Source organism: Tenrec ecaudatus, chromosome 12 (assembly GCF_050624435.1).
Source record: "Tenrec ecaudatus isolate mTenEca1 chromosome 12, mTenEca1.hap1, whole genome shotgun sequence".
In the NCBI taxonomy this organism is placed as follows: domain Eukaryota; kingdom Metazoa; phylum Chordata; class Mammalia; order Afrosoricida; family Tenrecidae; genus Tenrec; species Tenrec ecaudatus.
Window position 1 is genome coordinate 45,603,740 of NC_134541.1, and position 18,702 is coordinate 45,622,441.

General features: G+C 40.2%; 1 protein-coding gene and 1 non-coding gene across 2 annotated transcripts in view; both read right to left on the reverse strand.

Annotated features, from left to right (window-relative positions):
• TASP1 (taspase 1) overlaps nucleotides 1–18,702 on the reverse strand; it is a 312,710-nt gene that overhangs the window by 15,455 nt on the left and 278,553 nt on the right. The gene's annotated exons all lie outside the window — the stretch shown is intronic.
• LOC142423590 (U1 spliceosomal RNA) lies at nucleotides 16,131–16,294 on the reverse strand. The gene has a single exon (XR_012779211.1). It is a non-coding gene; the product is annotated as a U1 spliceosomal RNA (small nuclear RNA).

Sequence of the window (18,702 nt, forward strand, 5' to 3'; positions counted from 1 at the left end):
ATATACTATTAGAGAGGGAGATGGGGGACAGAGGGTGAACAGGACAGATCAAACAACTGGAGGGGGTTGATATGTTGTTTAAAATGGTGAATCAAAAATGGTGATCTGAGGTGTGTAAGCCAACAGAATTAAAATTTTTAAAAGAAAAAATACTAAAAATATGATAAGAACTGCATAGTCATATGACTGATGCAAAAAGGGTATTTGGTATAATCAACCCCCATTCCTGATAAAAACATTGTGCCATTAGTATATGTCAGAGCTATTAGATAACAAGAAGCAGTCAAAGGCATCCAAATCAGAAAAGAGGTAAAGCCCTTTCTATTTATGGATGGTAAAATTCGACATCTAGAAAGTTCCAGAGAATCAACAAGAAAACTGTTGGGACTAACTAAAAGATTTGGTAATGTGGCCGGATACAAGTCAACATTAAAAAGAAGAAACTTATTAAATTCCTATATATTGACAGAGAGAGTTCTGAAAAAGAAATCAAGAAAACAATGACATTCCAATAGTCATTCAAAAGATTAAATACTTAGGAATAAACAATGAGACAAACAAAAGAATTATACAAAGAAAACTGAACAATACCACTACAAGAAACCAAAAGAGGCCTACATACACGAAAGAATGTTCTATGCTCATGTATACTAAACTCAAATTCACTGCCATCAGTCAATGCTGACTCATAGTGACTCTCTATAGGAAGGTTCAATATTGAGAACATATCATTACCCAAAGCAATCCATCAAAACAATACACTTCCGATGGAGATCCCAACATCATTCTTTGAGAAATGGAAAAACTAATTAGCAACTTTCTGTGGAGAGGAAAGAGTCCCAGGATAAGCAAAGCACTACTTAAGAAGAACAAAGTCGGCGGCCTTTCACTTCCCAACCTCAAAGCCACAGTAAGCAAAACAGCCTGGGACTGGTCCAATGATAGAAATGTAGAGCAATGGAACAGAAAAAGAAGCCAGAAATAAATCTATCCACCTACAGACAACTGACTTTCCACAAAGTGCCAAAAAACATTAAATGAGAAGAGATAGTATGTTCAATAAGTGGTGCTACCAAACTGAATTTCTATTGCAGAATGGAACTCATACCTTATCCTATGTACAAAAATGAGCTCAAGGTGGATTAAAGATCTAAATTTAAATCTTAGAACTATAAAGATTATCAGTGCGAAAAGAGAAACAAACTTAAGGCCCCTACTGTAGGGCGTAAACACACTATCAAATAGAATGAAAAGCACACACACACGTACATACATACATACATACATACACAGAAGACAAAATAGATGCCTGGGACCTTCCCAAAAGAAGACACGTACATGCATCAAGAGACTTCATCAAAAGAGTACAAAGAAGGCAACTCACAAAGTGGACAATGTTTTTGCAACAACATTTTGGACAAGGAACTTTATTCTAAAATCTGTAGAAAACCAAACCTCGTGAAGAAAATGACTAATTTAAAGGCATGCTAAGGACATGAACAGTTCGCTCAGAAGACCTGCCCAGAGATATAGGAGGGAATGCTTGAGACCACCAGCTCTCTGCGATATGCAAACCTGAAAATTGAAACATCTTTAACATAAAAATATACTACTACTAATAATAATGTTCTGATGTGCCTATTTGTTATGGTGACCACTGTCTGTCCCTCAAATTTTTAACATAATAGGTTTTACCAGAGTTGGTTCATAACTATGGGGTTGTGTCTGTAAGTTGGAAGTTTTGTAAGCTGAGGGGTGCCTGTATTTCATTTTTTAAGTCTCAAGGCCTTCATTTAGTGGTTATATTTTAATCCTCGGCCTCTCTACTCAATATACAACCATGTCTCCACTTTTAGGAAATTGGACCATGATCTGCCACAAGAGTCAAGGGCAGACTCTCTTAAACAAGTCATTATCCTCTTTGGTGGGGTCAAGAAAACAAAATCTAGACAGGCACGGTCCAAAAAAAGCTCTTGGAAATGTTCCGTTCACTGGTTTCGTAATTCTGAGGGCTTGGTGTTCTGTTTTTAAATAATACAAAAAGCTTGAAGCAAGATACTCCTGTCAAAGCAGTGCAGGCATTTACAAAGAGAACAACTCTGTAAAAAACAAAAGCGAACAACAAACAAAACACTTAGGCATGGAGACACTTTAGAAATAGCACTTGAAAACAGACCAGAAGGGTTTTCATCACCGAGTGAAGCTTAAAAAATAAAAAGTATATGAAGCCTAAAACATTTTATGGCCAGTTCTAAAGTTAACCTAAAGAGACAATTTATCATAAATTCAATCTTGTAGTATCTTGGCACCTTAGATGGGAGGCCCTCTCATCTTCCTGGAAACACAGCTGTGACACGTTGCTCTGCTCCCTTGGCAATCAGGTGGGGTTGTTTGGGACTACAGTGCTACCATTAGGGCTGTCCGAAGAATCCACCTCTGGGCCAGTAATAGTCCATGCTCCTTTTCTGATGACCCTTAGGGCAATATGTCAGATGCAGTCTGGGACTCCGAATCATCCCTTAGACTCTAAGGCTTAGAGGAAAGTTTGCTGCAAATCAGGTAACCCAATTTTATAGTCTGCAAAATTAGAATATGTTTCTGAAAAATTTGCTACATGCCAACAAGTAAAACTAAAGATTATGGACATTTTTGGTCAGGCTGTTCCATGTTGCTGCTACTGATAAAGTAACTATTTTCCAGTTAGTAAGGAACTAATTGGGGGAAAATGATGGATCAATGGCAAAATGTTGCTATGCAGGAGCCCTAGATTTTATCTCTGGCCAATGCCCAGCTAATGTAGTCAGCACCCATCCAAAAGTGAAGGTTTCATATTGTTGTAATGATGAATAGGTTTCAGGGTAGTTTGCAGACTCAGAAAGAGTAGGAGGGAAATCCTGCCTGGTTAAGAGGCGCAGAACGTTGCCCTGCACAGAAGAAGGGAAGTTTTTGCCTGTGTGATTCCTGATCCTGATCTGGAGTTGTACCCTGTGATTACTTCCTTAATAAATCACTAAGAATATGATAGTTGTGCCCACTGTACATATGGATGCTAGCAGAAAAGTCAAGTGTGCGTGCGGAGGATGTCTGATGGCAGAACTGGTAAAGTGTTGTCTACCCTCTACTTCAAATGGAATCAGCAGCCTCGGTTTGATCTTGATTCTTGTATGCTGACACAGCTGTTACTGCCAATGGTTTGCACTCTGCATTTCCTCATCAAGGTAGAGAGGCAGCTACCTTCTCCAGAAAGACGTTTTGGGGAAGAGGTGTCCACGGGTAAGGCTGTGTTCTTCCTTAATGTGTGTATTCCGGAGAAACAGCATTTGGTTCCTCTTTCAGGAAGTTAGGCTTATCCCACTGGGCAGGTACTGGCAGTATACTCTTCCCATCATAAAATTCCCCATCAAATTTTGGCACAATGGTTTTAGTAGCCATTGATAACCAGGGCCTAAACCCGTTAGTTCATTATGACTTCCAATAAGATCCCCCCCCCACCCCTATCTTAACATTTTCGCTGCATTAGGAGCTAAAATCATTGTACTTGGAATGCCTTTATATTTTAGATAACATTTATATAAGAAAGTAAGGAAAAATGTTTCATTTGTTGGTTTCTTAATCAGTGTTCAGGATAATAAATCTCCAAAAGACACTGATTATTTCCCCCCAGCTGAGATGTTAAGAAGGTAGTTTTGTTGGAATAAATATGACAAGTGATTACAGAGGAAGCATGATTTGGCAGGATGAGAGATGAAAAAGACACAACAATATTTCACTTCTTCATTCATACCAAAGGCCAATTCTATGTTAGAAAAGGAAACAGTACAAAAAGAGATAGAAACACATTAGTCACTTTCAAAATGCCCATTCAAAAGAAACTTAAGTTTGGCTTTATATGGTTATTCTGTGGACCCACCTCTTTTGTCACCTGTGGGATGAATTGGCTCCTTTTGAACTGACATCAAATAAAAATAGTCATTAATTAACACATTAAACATTTTGCTCAAGGTTAACGTCACCGGTGATGAGGAAGTTTTCTTATCAATGATAATTGGGTTAAGGGCAGAAATGGAAATGATATAGAGTAGAATGCAACAATACCACTGTAGTCTGGTGCCCACTCATTTTCTTAGATGAAATCCTCCAGTTTCTCCCGCGCCTGTTGCCTCTGACCTTGTCCTCACACCTGCAGCACACGCCTGCATTCCACTACCACTACATGCGCTGTTCGGCTGCCAGAAAGCGCTGCCTGCCGGCAGTGTGGCTTATCAGCTCACTTTCATCAGATCTTGACTTACATGGTTTTCACTGGTCATCCTGTATGTACCACCAGACTCCTTGCTTCCCTCAGTGTTTCATATTTTCCTTATTGCTCTCTAACCATTTACCTATTTTGCTAATTTATCTCACTCATGGCCTGTGTCCCCATTGGAACATACGTTCCACAAGTTTTGACACTCTTGTTCGTGGCAATCTCCTCAGCATCCAAACTATATCCCAGCACTTGGCCAGCCCTCAAAATATGTTTGTTGGTGTGCAGGCTTTTTAAAGAACTGGAGATTGTGAATTGACAAAGAACAAACTGAAAGTTTTTTGGCTTTTTGCTATTTGCTTTTAAACTTTGATGGCTGCTTAAAAGTTTATTGTAAGTTGTTGAGATTTACACAAATTAAACAAGCAAGATAACAGTGAATTGTAGCCTTCAAAACTCCAAAGATAAAAGCTTACATATCTTTCCAAAACTAATAAAAATATAGAAATAGTATGACCTGCAACTCTCTGTTCATTTACTTTCCACCACGATTGCATTTCAGCTCACATATTACCCTTGTCAGAAAGAGAGATCAGCAGGGGCATACGCAACTTCAACTGTGGACAAGCACGCACTGTATGCCTTGTGTATCTGTTGGTGGTGCTACATTAATGAGAGTTTGCAAATTCAACACAAGAAGGGATACAAAAACCGCTAGGGAGGGCATGTTTTCATAGACTTTCTCTTCTTTTTTTTTTTGACTGAGTGAATGTGTGAGTGAGACAGTGAGTAAGTGAGAGAGAGAGTGAGTGAGTGTGAGAGAGTAAGTGAGTGAGAGAGTGAATGAGTGAGTGAGAGAGAGACTGAGAGAGTGAGTGGGTGAGTGAGTGGGAGACTTTCTTTTCTTATAGAAGAAAACCTAGCAACATATTTGTGCTTCCCTCTCATTTTCTTTTCCTGTTAACTCAGCATTGTTTTTCCAAACTGTTGTCATAACTAATCCAAGGAGCCTGGTGGCAAAGTGGTTAAGCACTGGGCTGCTAACTCCAAGGTCAGTAGTTTGAAACCACTAGCTGTGCTGTGGGAGAAAGATGGGCTTTCTACTCACATGAATAGTTACAGTCTCAGAAACCCACAGGGACAGTTCTACCCACAGGGACAGTGATCATCTGGCCACTATGAGTTGGCATAGATTCAAAGGCAGTGAGTTTGGTTTGGGTTTGGTCAGCTAACTTCAGTTTTGTCAGGCATTGACAGTTTCATATTTACTGTCTTATTATTTAATATATTCCAGGAAAATGAGTATATGTAACAGAAAGAGGCTACTTAGCTACAGAAACCCCAGTTACCTTTTGTATTTCTCACGAAGTTACTTGGGACATTTGAATTTGACACTGTGAGGCCCTTACTATTGGGCTTACTTCAGTGTTCACAGATGGAATTCTTACTTGATGTGATAAAGGACACTCTTCCCTTTATTTTCTGATATAAACATGCTAGACCTTAAATGATTAATGGCAGGGAGAAGGGCAGTATATCTGGTTGATTTTTATCCCCAGGTTTCTAGTGTAAGTTTGTTTTTTTTCTAAATGAATTTTTGTCAGCATGCCACCTCCATCCTTTTCCCAAAAGTTCTCTGCCTATTACTTTCTGGGTCTGTCTTTCAAGAACACACATTTGTGAATAAGTATATTCCGAGTATCCCGGGTGTGCAGCATTAAGCTTTGGAATGTAGTTTATTGCTCTAAAAATAGAGTTGGTCTTTGGGCTGCATCCTGAAAGCAGATGAACTCAACTGGATCACAGTTTTGCATGAAGTTCCTTAATAAAGCCTTAAATAACACTTATATTAAATAATACTAAAAACACATTTACTATAGGTTAAAGATCTGGGTGCACATTTCCCTAAGTCGGTGTCAATATTGGGCAAATAAGTGAAAGAATCAGAATTGTATACTGATAACCCTGGAGCACATGGTCTGTAGAATATCCTCCCGGAGTTTTAACATTCTCCAATGCCAACTTCGGTGGACTTTTTATACATTGTTAATGAATCCCAAAGAGGGTTGTTCTTCCATTCCATCAATTGCCTTAAAATATAAGTAATAAGTATGCCAGAGATAGGCCAGAGAAATTTAAAGATGTAATCCTGAAGTTCAACCAAACAAATCAGAAATATCAACAGAATGAGGAATTGATGCCATATGTAAGTCATTTTACTGCATGTTGCCCCTACTTCATTTTCCACATTTCAAACATGAATTCTATAAAAGAACCATTGGCAAATGTGGACAGAAACACAAAGACATCTTTATGGCAAACTTCATTGCTAGTACGGAGACCGGGCTGCAAGTAGGCCAACACGCTCGGTTGTTCTAAGTATAAATATCATATCCACGGAGCTTTAAAATCGGATTGAAATGGTCTTTGATGAGAACAGCATGTTGCTCTAGTCTCATGGCGACTTCGGAAACTTTCCCGACGATGTCTGCTGACACCACACTTCAGAGGCAAGCTCTCTTCTCGGCACACACATAAGTGTGGCAACCAACACATTACCTGGAGCACCACTCTCCACCATTCAGTAAGCCTTTAGGAAGCACAGGCTGTTGGGGAGCAGAAAATGAAACTCCTGTGGCTCTTACTCTGGAGGCAATTGTGACTTTGTCCGATAATGAAACTGGTTCCATTTGAGATCTTAATAAAAATAACAGGCCCCTGCATTTGCATGTTTCAGTCTCCAGAGAGCGTTGATATAAAAGTGATCTTTCAAAGTACTCTCTGGTAGGAAGATGTAGACTACACTTAGTTTTCAAGTGAAAAAAAAAAAAAAACCCAAACAGACAAACAAAAAATCCAAGGCTCAGAATTGTTACCTGGTTTTCAGAGGAAGTGGAAAAACTCAGACATGAATTAAAGAAAAGCCTTCGGACTTCAAATTTAGGACTTTGTTTACTCCCACAGAACTTTAAGATAAAGTATGTTTCTAAATCTGTTGCTTAGAAGACACACCTTTCGCTGCAGGAAGCTTATGACTACATTATATTCCAGTTAAAAAAGGGCGGGTGGGGGGACTTCCTTCAGTAGAACAGCTGGCCACAGCAGTATACAAGGTGATTTGGGGATTTAGAGAAGTGGGTTTGACCTGCGACTGCTGCTGCTGAACTGGGTAGTCTCTTGACTGGGAAGTCACTGTCTGGGCAATAACAAGGAAAGATTCTACACAGTCATCTTCAGGTCCTCTCTGACTCAGACATTCTATGTTTCAGCATCATAAAGACTCTAAATGTTGTTCAAGAAAAGTTTCAAAAACCAGCCTAAAACCCCACCCATAGCCATCAAGTTGATATGATTCATAAGGATTGCATAGGGTTTCTAGGGCTATAAATCTTCATGGGAGCAAATAACTTCATCTTTTCACTTGTGGCGCAGCTGGCCTTGTGGTTTACAATCCAATGCTTAACTCATAGTACCACCAAGCTTTTTTAGAATTCAGGTATTATAAGAACCCAGCAATAGGTTTTATTGCGAAAGCTTATCCGAATGTTAGTAAGGCATATGACCATTTCATGTCTTGTTCAGCCCCAGGGTAAACCTACAGAACAGTGTTCTTAAAGGGTGGTCTCACTTACTGAGACAAACGGCTGCGGAATATCTGAGAGTGAGGCCCAGGAGGCTGGATTTTCAGGATCTACACCGTTATCTCTTCAAGGACAAGTCCCCTCCCTAGTCCAGCACAACCTACCCACTACCAGTCATGCACTACTGAGGAATCAATTCCAACTCATAGCAACCCTACAGGACAGAGTAGAACTGCCCATGGAGTTCCTGAGACTGTAAATCTTTACGGGAGCAAATAAATCTCATCTTTCACTGGCCAAAGGTAATAGTGAAGGCTTACTCCACTGCACAGCTACTGCTCCTTTTGGCAGGAAGAAAAGTCGGTAGGTATAGCATAAGGACTCTATGGGAATGCTCAAAACAGCCCTGTTGTCTACTCGATTCCCACTCAGTGACCCTAGAGAACAGGGTAGAACTGGCCCTGTGGGTTTCTGGGACTGAAAGTCTTCTCTGTCTCCAATGGAAATAGTAGGATGCTTCAAAAAGTTTGGGTGGGATATCATTGTCTTCATTCCATCTTCCCATGACCATTTTGAAGCTCTTGGCCCATACTTGATGCTGCTGTTAGTTGGCATCAAGTGGACTCCCACTCATGATAACATACCTGATACCAAAATATCAAGGTGGGCACTGAGACTTTAGAGACATTTAAAATTCGTTATTGCTTTTTTGTAAATACACATATTATATTTAGACAATGAATTAAGGACTATCCCAAAAGAACTGATGCATTTTCAGTGCAGTGTTGATGAAGAACATTGAAAGTACCATGGACTTCCAGAAGAACAAACAAATCTGTCTTGGAAGAGGTAAAGCCAGAATGTTCCTGAAAAATGAGAATAGTAAAGGCTGTCTCAAGTACTTTGAGCATGTCAGGAGCGACCAGTCTCTAAAATGATATCATGTTGGGTAAAGGGGGGATGTCAGTGCAAAAGATGAAGACTCAGAAGGAGAGGGCAGACACAGCACTTGCAATAAAGGGTTTAAATGTACCAATAATTGTTATGCATGTGTTCTCCACAGAGTTACTATGAGTAGGAACTGACTTGAGGGCACCGAATAATTGCAACTGCAATATCCAAAATACAACCAAGTAAAGCTTCTGTTTGACATTAATATTGGCCAACAAGGAGAATAGAGATACCAGGAGGATTAGGGGAGGGGGGGGAGAAAGCAGGAATTGATCACAAGGATCAACCTGAACCCCCTCCCAGGGGGATGAATAACAAAAAAGTGGGTGAGGGGTGACGGAGAAATATATAAGGGTGGGCAGGGGAGGAAAGGGGAAGGAATAGGGAACTGATATCAGGGACTCAAGTGGGAAGAGAATGCTTTGAAAATGATGATGGTGGCATGTGTGCAAATGTGCTTGACACACTGCATGAATATATGGATTGTGATAAGAGAGGTAAGAGCCTCCAATAAAAGTATTTTTTTAAAACTTGAGATGTCAGTTTCCTTGGCTGTTCTCTTCTTCATCTCGCTAACCACTAAATGGCAGGTAGCCAAGGACTCAATAGTTGGACTGCTTCACCCCCGTTTATTTTGTAGAACAGTATCTGTGAAATATTTTGGACAGAAAAGTGAAACTTCTGCTTGCATTGGACACAGGAGGCAATAACAACAACTCTGGTGTCTACTTCCTCCCTCCAGTTACCATTCCATTTCCCCCCCATTTACAGCAAAGTTCTCTGAAAGATTTGTCTACAATTATTATCTCAAATTCTTTTCTTTAAATCTCTCTGGAAAATTGTGATTATCTGGGTTTTTGCCTTACCACCCCACTAAAACTACTCGTATCAGATAAGCAATGGTCTCGCCATTGTTAAATCTCATGGTCTGCTCTCACACCTAGTTTCACTGGACCCAGCAATAGCATCTGATAAAAGCCCATCACCCTCTTTTTCTTCTTTCCTTTTAATAAAAAAATCCCCCAAACGTTTCACTGTAAAATGGTTAATGGTTTGCTGAGCAGGTCAGTTATCCATTCACCCGTATGTCACACGTAACATTTTGTTTCTGGTCATTGATTATAATCCTCACAGTATCACATCACTTAGCCTACTTCCTTGAGGTGGTTCCCTTATCCATCCCCCTTCTTCTAACCCTTCTTAACTTTGCCCTTGAAATACAATGCTTCCCGTTAGACTAGAATGGCTGCTTATTCTAAGCTGTACATACTTCTCTAGGCTAGTGTTCCCCTTACAGCCCAGTCTATTGTGTGACTACAAATTTAGCCTTAAAGGTGAGTTCATTTGTTTTTGTGCAGACAAGTTCCACAGGAAATCACCCTCTTTTCCTTGAATCACTTTCTCTTTTATGAAGCCTAGAACATCACGTAGGAGCCCTGGTGGTGAGGTGGTTAATTCACTGGGCTGGTAACTGCAAGGCCAGTAGTTTGAAACCACAAGTCACTTCTCAGAAGAAAAGAAGGGGTTCCTACTCCCGTCCAGAGTTACGGTATCACAAACTCACAGAGGCATGTCTCCTGTGTCCTATAAGGTCACGATGAGTCGGCATGGACTGCATGGCAGTGAGTGCCACCACACTCGCTTCATTCTCCTTGAACATTGTTCGGCACATAATCTCAGTCTCCTTTACTGGCTCGGCCTCCTCTGCTCCCTAGTTATAAGGATGGGGTTGCTCCAGATCCTTGCTCCTTTCTACAGTTTGCGTTTACTTGGTAATCTCATCTAACGCTGTAATTTTTTAAAAGGGAAGTGATGCGAGGACCTCCAAATTTATGTCTCTTATTAAATCCTTACTCTTGAACTTCAGACACCTATATCCAATGACCATCTCCATTTGATATTTGAAAACAGACCCTGCTGTTGTCAGGTTGGTTGTGACTCATGACAGCACCATGAGTTACAGAGTAAAACTTTTCCGTAAGATTGTCCTGGTGGGAATCTTTATGGAAGCAGATTGCTAGTATTTCTTCTGCTGAGCCACTCGGTATATTCAAACTGTCCTGCTTCCAAGCTAGTGGTGGAGGGCAAACTGATCACACCTTCTGAAGGTCTCTCTCAACCTCCAACCTGCATCTCAAATTGAGTATGTCCAAAACTGCTTCCTGATCCTTCCCCTCAAACCCACTCCATTTACCTTCTTCCCCACCTCGGGAAATGAAAACTCATTCTTCCAGTTATTTAGGCGCAAATCTTGGCCAGTTATTGTTGCCTTCTCTCCTTGCCTCCGACCACAATTGCAACAACCAGTAAGTCCAATCGCGTCTCTCTTACAAACTGAATGGAGGCCCAACTGCTTCCCAGCACACCGACAGCTAATAGTCTAGTCAAAGGTATTATTAGCTCTCATATGAGTGGCAACAATTTTCTACCCTACTTCCCTTTCAGCACCTGGAGTTGCCTCTTAAAATGTCAATCAGTTCATTTCATTCCTCGACCTGGTCCCATCATAGAGTCAAGGCCCAAATCCTGACAGATTGATATGAACCTACATGCTCCAGTCTCTCATTCTTACACTGACCCACGAAGACTAACCTTTCTCCTTTCTCTTTCTTTTTCTCCCCTCCCTCCTGTCAATTCACCAAGTAGATTCCTATTTGAGGGTCTTTGGACTTACTCTTCCCTGTGCCCAGAATATCTTGACTTGTTACCATAAATCTTCCATGACTTTACTCTTATGACACCTTTCCCTAGTGAGGTCTACCTAATTTTTGTAAACTTGTACTTCCCATTCTCCTTCGTGGATCCACTTTTTAACTTTTATTTTACTTCCTATTCTCCTTCGTGGATCCACTTTTTAACTTTTATTTTATAACATTCATCACAAGCATAGCTTGTGACTTACTTATTGTTTCTTTCCCACTGATATGTAAGTCCCACAAACCCAGGTATTCTTGTCTTCTTTGTGCATTATTATGTCTTTTTACCTAGAAAAGTATCTGAATATAGGACACTCAATAAATATTTGTGGAATAAATAATGCATTTTAAAAAGGGAGCTGGTGTGTTTGATCACAATTCTGCTCCTAAGAAAACTGAGACTTTGTTAATAGCTAAAATCCCCTTGGGTTAGCTCTGATATACGTGAACCGAGGTCAAGCAAATATGCCTCTTTAGCATTTTTGATGGTGAAATATGTTTAAAGTTATATTTATTTGTCCTGCCTTAAATATAGCCTGATGAACAAATATATATATGTATATGTATACATATATAGTTATATTCAGGTCACAGACCCACAAGAAGGCTTTGGGAGTTTATAGGAATTCGAGATGGAAGTAGAAAGCTGTGGGGCTTGTTACTGATTGCCTCTTAAGAGCTTGTTTTTTCAAGAACTGCCATTTTTGGTCGAAAAATACAGAGCACACACTTTCAATGGAGTCGTGAAGTCAGTGGTCTCAACTGCTGTGTTTTTATAATACCCACAAGCACTATCAGAAGATTACATAGATTCTCATCTGTTACAAGAGATACATTTTTTAAAACATCCTTTTTTTTTTTAAATTTCATGTGAAGCCAAAGCAGTTTCCAAATACTGTGAGCATCTTCTAACAGCAAAGTGTTAACACAACCCTTATCCTAGCCTGTTTCCTTCTCTCTCTGCCACGCGGCAGCAGACAGTGTAGTCCAAACATGTGCAGCACGGTGATGACAGCCTGAGAGCGAAGAGTAAATTGTCAGTACCTGCCACTTATCACGTCCAGAAGATTGGAAAGGAATGTAAATAGGGAGAATAGGTCAACCATTTTAAAATGTCTCAAGTAGTTTCTATTAAAATGCTGTTTTCACCAATTTATAGTAGTGCTATATTTACAGGATATGAAAGTCATACATTGTAATAATCATGAGAGAATTTTAATCTTTAAAAGGATGGACACTTCAAAATGTAGACTTTGCAAAGGACTGAAACTACATTATTTGAATGAATGGTACTCGAATGAAAATGTATTCTGGGAAACAGATTTTGCTTAAGGTTCAGAATCTACAACACATGCCAGTCTCCAATTCCTGTGAAGGAAACAAGCCTGGTGTGGGGCTGTCACAGTGAGGTGCCCAGTAGAAGCGACCACTTGGTTCCAACCAGTCCCTTCAGTACAGGCAGTATGTCCGTGTTGCCTAATCTTTTGTTCTTACAAGAGGAAAGAAGTTAGGTGAAAGAAGAAGAAAACAAAACCCTAAGCTCCTTGTTCTTATGTAAAATTTTAAAATGTAAAAATCTGTGTGAAATATTTATGGGAGATTCTTATATATAAATGTCTGCTTTTTATGTACAATGTTTACTTATTGAAGCTGATGTATTGAGAGATCCCGTTGTGACTTCAAAGCTGGCGGTCGATCGGGAGGGGGGAGCAGTGGAGGTGAAAGCCGGGTGCCTAAGAACCCAACTGACCCAAGTTTCACTCTAATGAAAGCGCTAATTAAGGAGCTGTGATGCCTACCATGTGCAGCACATCCTTGTGTGGTCATTAGTGTCTCCACATATACCACAGGTCTGGTAGATCCAGCTCCTTTTACTCACCTAATCAATGTAATAAGACTAAGATTATACAAGAGCAAATCCTTGCAGATTCTACATCTTCTACAACCATAGGAGTCTAGTTTGAAGTTAGGAAGTTAATACAAACCAGGAACGACATGACTAAGATGATCACTTTTAATTCTGTGAGTTAGAAAAAAAGAGCCTTTGATTTATAGTCTATTGCTTTCCAACCAAAAGAAAGAAAGTTTACATTATGTAAATTGTCTGTGGGTGGTGCCGGCAGTCATGCGTAAGTATGCCTTTCTCATTTACACGTAATGGTATATGTGTCCTATGGGCAGACAGCAAGCGTGTGTCTTCTTGGGAAGGCACATACTTGCCTAACTTAATAAATAGCAGAAGAGGGTAACGCTATAATATCAAGTTCACATTCATGACTGACAATTATGCAACTAGGGATATCTAGAAATTAATGTTTTCATTACTTTCCATGTTGCTACAACTAAAATGTGTATTCACTTCATTTCATTGAACACAATGACTATGTGGTAGTTACATAATCTGGTGTCAATTTCAGGATTCAGAGTGAAGGGGTGGAGTCTAGCCTGTCAATGAGGTCACAGCCAATGAGGCATCTGTGTGGGCATGGCCTTCTCCTGAGGATTCTGGGAACACCGGTATTCCTCCTTGGAGATGGGAGACACTTTCTCTGCCACTCCCTGGGAGACACTGCAGCTGACAAGACACATGGAACTACACTAGTACCCCGTGCTGGAAAAGTCACGTGGAGACCCCTGTCACCGCTGAGAGGCTTACACTGCCACTGGATCCAGAAAAGACTTCCCACCCACTGGCCTGTGATCTTCCTGCATTTGGCATCATTGCATGTGCTTCATGAGTCTGAAGAGGAATCTATAGATTGATATTGGACATATGGGCTAATATCGGATTTATGGACTTGATCTGGAATGAGCTGGGATGTTTTCTAAATGTACAATTATTCTTTATATGAAACTCTTTACTACACACATATAAGTGTCCTTAAATTTGTTTCTGGAGTCTACCTGGACTAACACAGTCCAAGTGATAAAAATATGTGTCGTTGTGGGAGATCAGGAGTTCAAAACCACCAGCCGCTCATGGGAGAAAGAAGCAGCTTTCTATTCTCATAAAGAGTTTCAGTCTCATGATTGAACTATGGAATGATATGTTATATGTATTGGCTCCCAAGTTACACAATTGATATATATGTGATAAATATATATACATATGTATATGTATGTCATTAAGTTCTAACCTTATATCATGATTAAAACAAGATTTATCTTGCTAACATATTAATACCTTTGAGAAGATTTGTGCTCTTTTCAACATGACAAATTTCCTCTTTGTAGTTATTCTACTTATTGCTTTGAAGCAATGCTCAATGAGTCATTTGGAAGAAATTAAAAGTGTAAGATTAATTAGGCTAAAAAATAACATTACCAATTACTATCAGAGATAAACTTAAGGCTGAGGAGGATTTTGTCTTATTGTTTCTTCTGTTTATCTAAAGAATTTTCTAAATAGACCCAATGGGACCTCCTAGCACCTCTAGAGCATGAAAAATAAATGCAATTTTCTACATTTGAAATTTTGGATAATTTAAAAGGTACAAGTAAAATCACCAATCAGTGACTCCTTTTTCTGTACTTGTCAAATGTAGCTGTCCAGGGTGTTTTCTGAAAACTTACTTTACTAGTGACATCCTGAGACAAGAAGAATCAGATTCTTTCAGTTTTGTAATATGAGGACTAGACTTTTAAAAGTAGATAAATTTTGGCTTATACTAAGGCCATGGTCTAGGTAGGAAATTCTCAAATATCTAAATTATGATCAAATTAATCCATATTTGCAATATGTATGTCATTGGTCAGTACCATGGATTTCAGACATCTTTAAATCCCTGGCCAGAATAGCCCATAGCTGCTCCACTATTCAGAGGATGGTGAATCAAAAAGACTGCCCAAGTACTCAAGATTCATACAAGAACAATTTAACAGTAGCTAGTATTCAATATTTTCTCCTATTTTTAAAAGGAAAATTCTTCAGTTAGTTAAGCAGAATGGAAATGCTGCAGGCAAACCTTAGAACAGCAGATCTTAGATTTCACACACAAAAACCCCAGCGTGGAATGCTGTCACGCTGGCAGACCGCCTAAGCAAACTGTTTTTTAAGAGACGTCTGTTCCCAACATACTGACATGAATTTCAGGTTTGGGGTGTCTATTCTTTAAACAAACAAACAAAATAGTTCTGTTCTGGAATTTCTGAATTACCTTATCAGCTGGTTGATATTTGTAGGTGAAAGTTGCGTTCTGTCAAGATGTGATAACCACTGTTATCACCGCGAAAGGAGCAGGGCGAAACTCAAGGAGATAGCACTTTGGCTACAGATAATGTAAATGATTCCTTCAGGAACGTACTTAGAGTATAAGTGGGTCCTGGGGTGCTGTGTGATGATGCACACATTCCTGAGAGATTCTCTATTATTACCCCCTCCTCTTCTTCCTCAAATACCACCATCACTCATCATAATTAAGGTAGCACCTATCATAAGCACTTTAGGCATATTATTTAATTAATTTTCACAATGCGATGACATTTTCAGGAGAATTACCACTTTAAAATAAGAGCGCTCAAGAGTCACAGTTAATTTTCCAAGTATTATAAAGCAGTAATGTGGGGATCAAAATTCAAGTCTGGCTAACATTGAATGCCATTGCCATAATCATTGCACAACACTGTTTATTGCAGATATTCATGCTAATTTTTTTTTAGGGGAGAGCGTGAACGCAGTCCCCCACTACCACAAATTATGCAGTTGAGTTTCCCACATTTGGGGAAATCGCAGGGGTCAGCACATCCGGAGTGCAATGGATAAGCCTCGCCCTGGGTAAACCACCTTCGTGATCATGGTATCTCCCCTGCCAGGTAAGTATCATCATGCTAATTTTTTACTCAAAAATTGCTGAAAAATTTTCAGAATTGAAAGTTAAATAAATCAATGTTTTAAAATAAAATTAAATGAATGAACAAAGAAAAAACCTGAGGTGTAATTTCTATGCCAAAGGTACACAGAGGGAATTATGGAAGGATGGCAATATAAACAGAAATATCCTTCCAATCCCCTTCCCACAAAATACATCAAGAAAGGGGTGTTTGTCCTTGAGGAACTGTCTGCAAGAAAGCTGAAGAAACTGCAAGAACCCGTACATCGACAATAAGCCATCTAGTCCCTTCTCCTAGTCCCAGGGTTCTTTCTCAACAGTACATGCTGCCTGCTGCTGTAAACTAATCACCAGTGTCTGACAGAGAGACCACTCCCTAAGTGTCTGCTCTCAACTTAATAACATAGACTCTGTGGGGGTTCATGTAGTCCAGTGGTTCTCAACCTGTGGGTTTCAACCCTTTTGGGGTTGAACAACCCTTTCACAGAGGTCGCCCAATTCATAACAGTAGCAAAATTACAGTGATGAAGTACAACGAAAATAATTTATGGTTGGGGGTCACCACAACATGAGGAACTGTATTAAAGGGGCATGGCATTAGGAAGGTTGAGAAGCACTGAGGCAGAGTATGCCAACACCTCCCCTCACCTGGACACTATCAGCTGCAAGACTGTTATGAATTTCTACAGAAAGTCTATACAATGGAGTCCACTCCCACAGTTCACGCTCTCCTGGCTTCTGCACACCCATATCTCAGATCTCTGAAGCCAGTAGTACAGACTACCTGGGGTGTCAGTTTGGGTCATTTACTCCTCCTATTGGGCACTGAGGATTGGTGTCTGAGGCTACTATTGTATAAGCAGAACTTATATCCATAGCCAATGTACTAAGATTCGGAGAGTAGATTGGGAGGGTGGGGGCTCTGATAGTAACTAGGCAGAAAGAAGATTTAAAGTAATAATCATAGACCATTTCACCAATCCGACAAAGGACATACTCTAAAAAATCGAAGCAGTAAGAATTCCAATTGGGATGATCTGAAAGAGAACTCCCCAGAGTCAAATCACAGCGTGACTATCAAATATAGACGGATTAAAAAACGGGGCCTGAAAACAGTGAAAAGGAAGGAAGCAGTCACACATAAAGGATCCCTATTAAGATTAATAGCCATTTTCTCACCAGAAACAGGAAGCCAGAAGGCACTGGAATGATACATCTATTCTAAAATATTGAGAGAAAAACAACTGTGATCGAGAATACTAAGCGCAGGGGAATTCTGGTAAAGATACCCACCTAGATAGACATGCTACACTGACCACCTTCAACAAAGACATGAGAACAACAGATTCAACTAAAAAATCTGGAGCCCCAAATCTCTGAGGAAAGAAAAGTGAACTGAGCATCAACTTGGAAAGTGAGAAGTGGAATTTAGAATGGGATCATCTGGACAATCCTGAACCACACAACTACTCCCACAGCAGAACAATCTCCAGTACATCCTGATAAAGAGAGACCCACTGACTAAATGGAGGACTACCTGGAACCAAATTTACTTCAGCCAGGGGATGGTAGAACCCTCCCTCCACATTCCAGAACAGGGAATGCACTCTGATAGAGGGGGAAACCTGGCAGGACTGCTGCACAGCACAACCTAGGGGAAGCTGACTCATACTAGGTGTTCAAAAATACCTTGGGACTTCAGAGGGGCTCAGCTCTGGCAGTCTCAGAATCTTGGCAATAGCCTGGGACTCAAATGGCTCAGCAACTCGAGTCTCACTATTGTCTTGATGAATAGCTACCACACCACCGAGCGGCTCAACCATCATAGGTATCTACAGCCCTACACCTAGTGGCCAGTTCTCATTTTTGGGTGTCTTTCTGCTTTGTTCCCCACCCCCTATCCATTTCTGTTGGATAAACCATAACAAGGATAGTCATCCCTTACTACCAATAACGCCTGCTGACTACCAAAATCCAAACTACTGTCACAGAGTAAATTACAACCCTATAGGGCAGGGTAGAACTGCCTCTGTGGGTTTCTCAGTCTGTTCCTCTTCATGGGAGTAGAAAGCCTTGTCTTTCTCCTAAAGAACAGCTGGTGTTTTCAAGTTGTTGACCTTTTGGTTAGCAACCCAAAGTACAGCCCCTACACAACCAGGTCTCTTTTCTAATGATTACATCGGTCACCAACTCCGAATCTTGTGAACCTGAGGATTCACTTTCACTGTGAGCACCCTGGACAGACCCTTGACAAGCACACACTGGTGACTGAGAAAGAGAAGGCAGATGTTGGCTCTGGCTTAGGTGTTTGTGTTTACGTGGATGTGGCTATTTGCTCAGCCTTGCTATTTGTGTGTGTATATTTGTGGTCTTTTGTTGTTATTTATTTATTTCTTGTT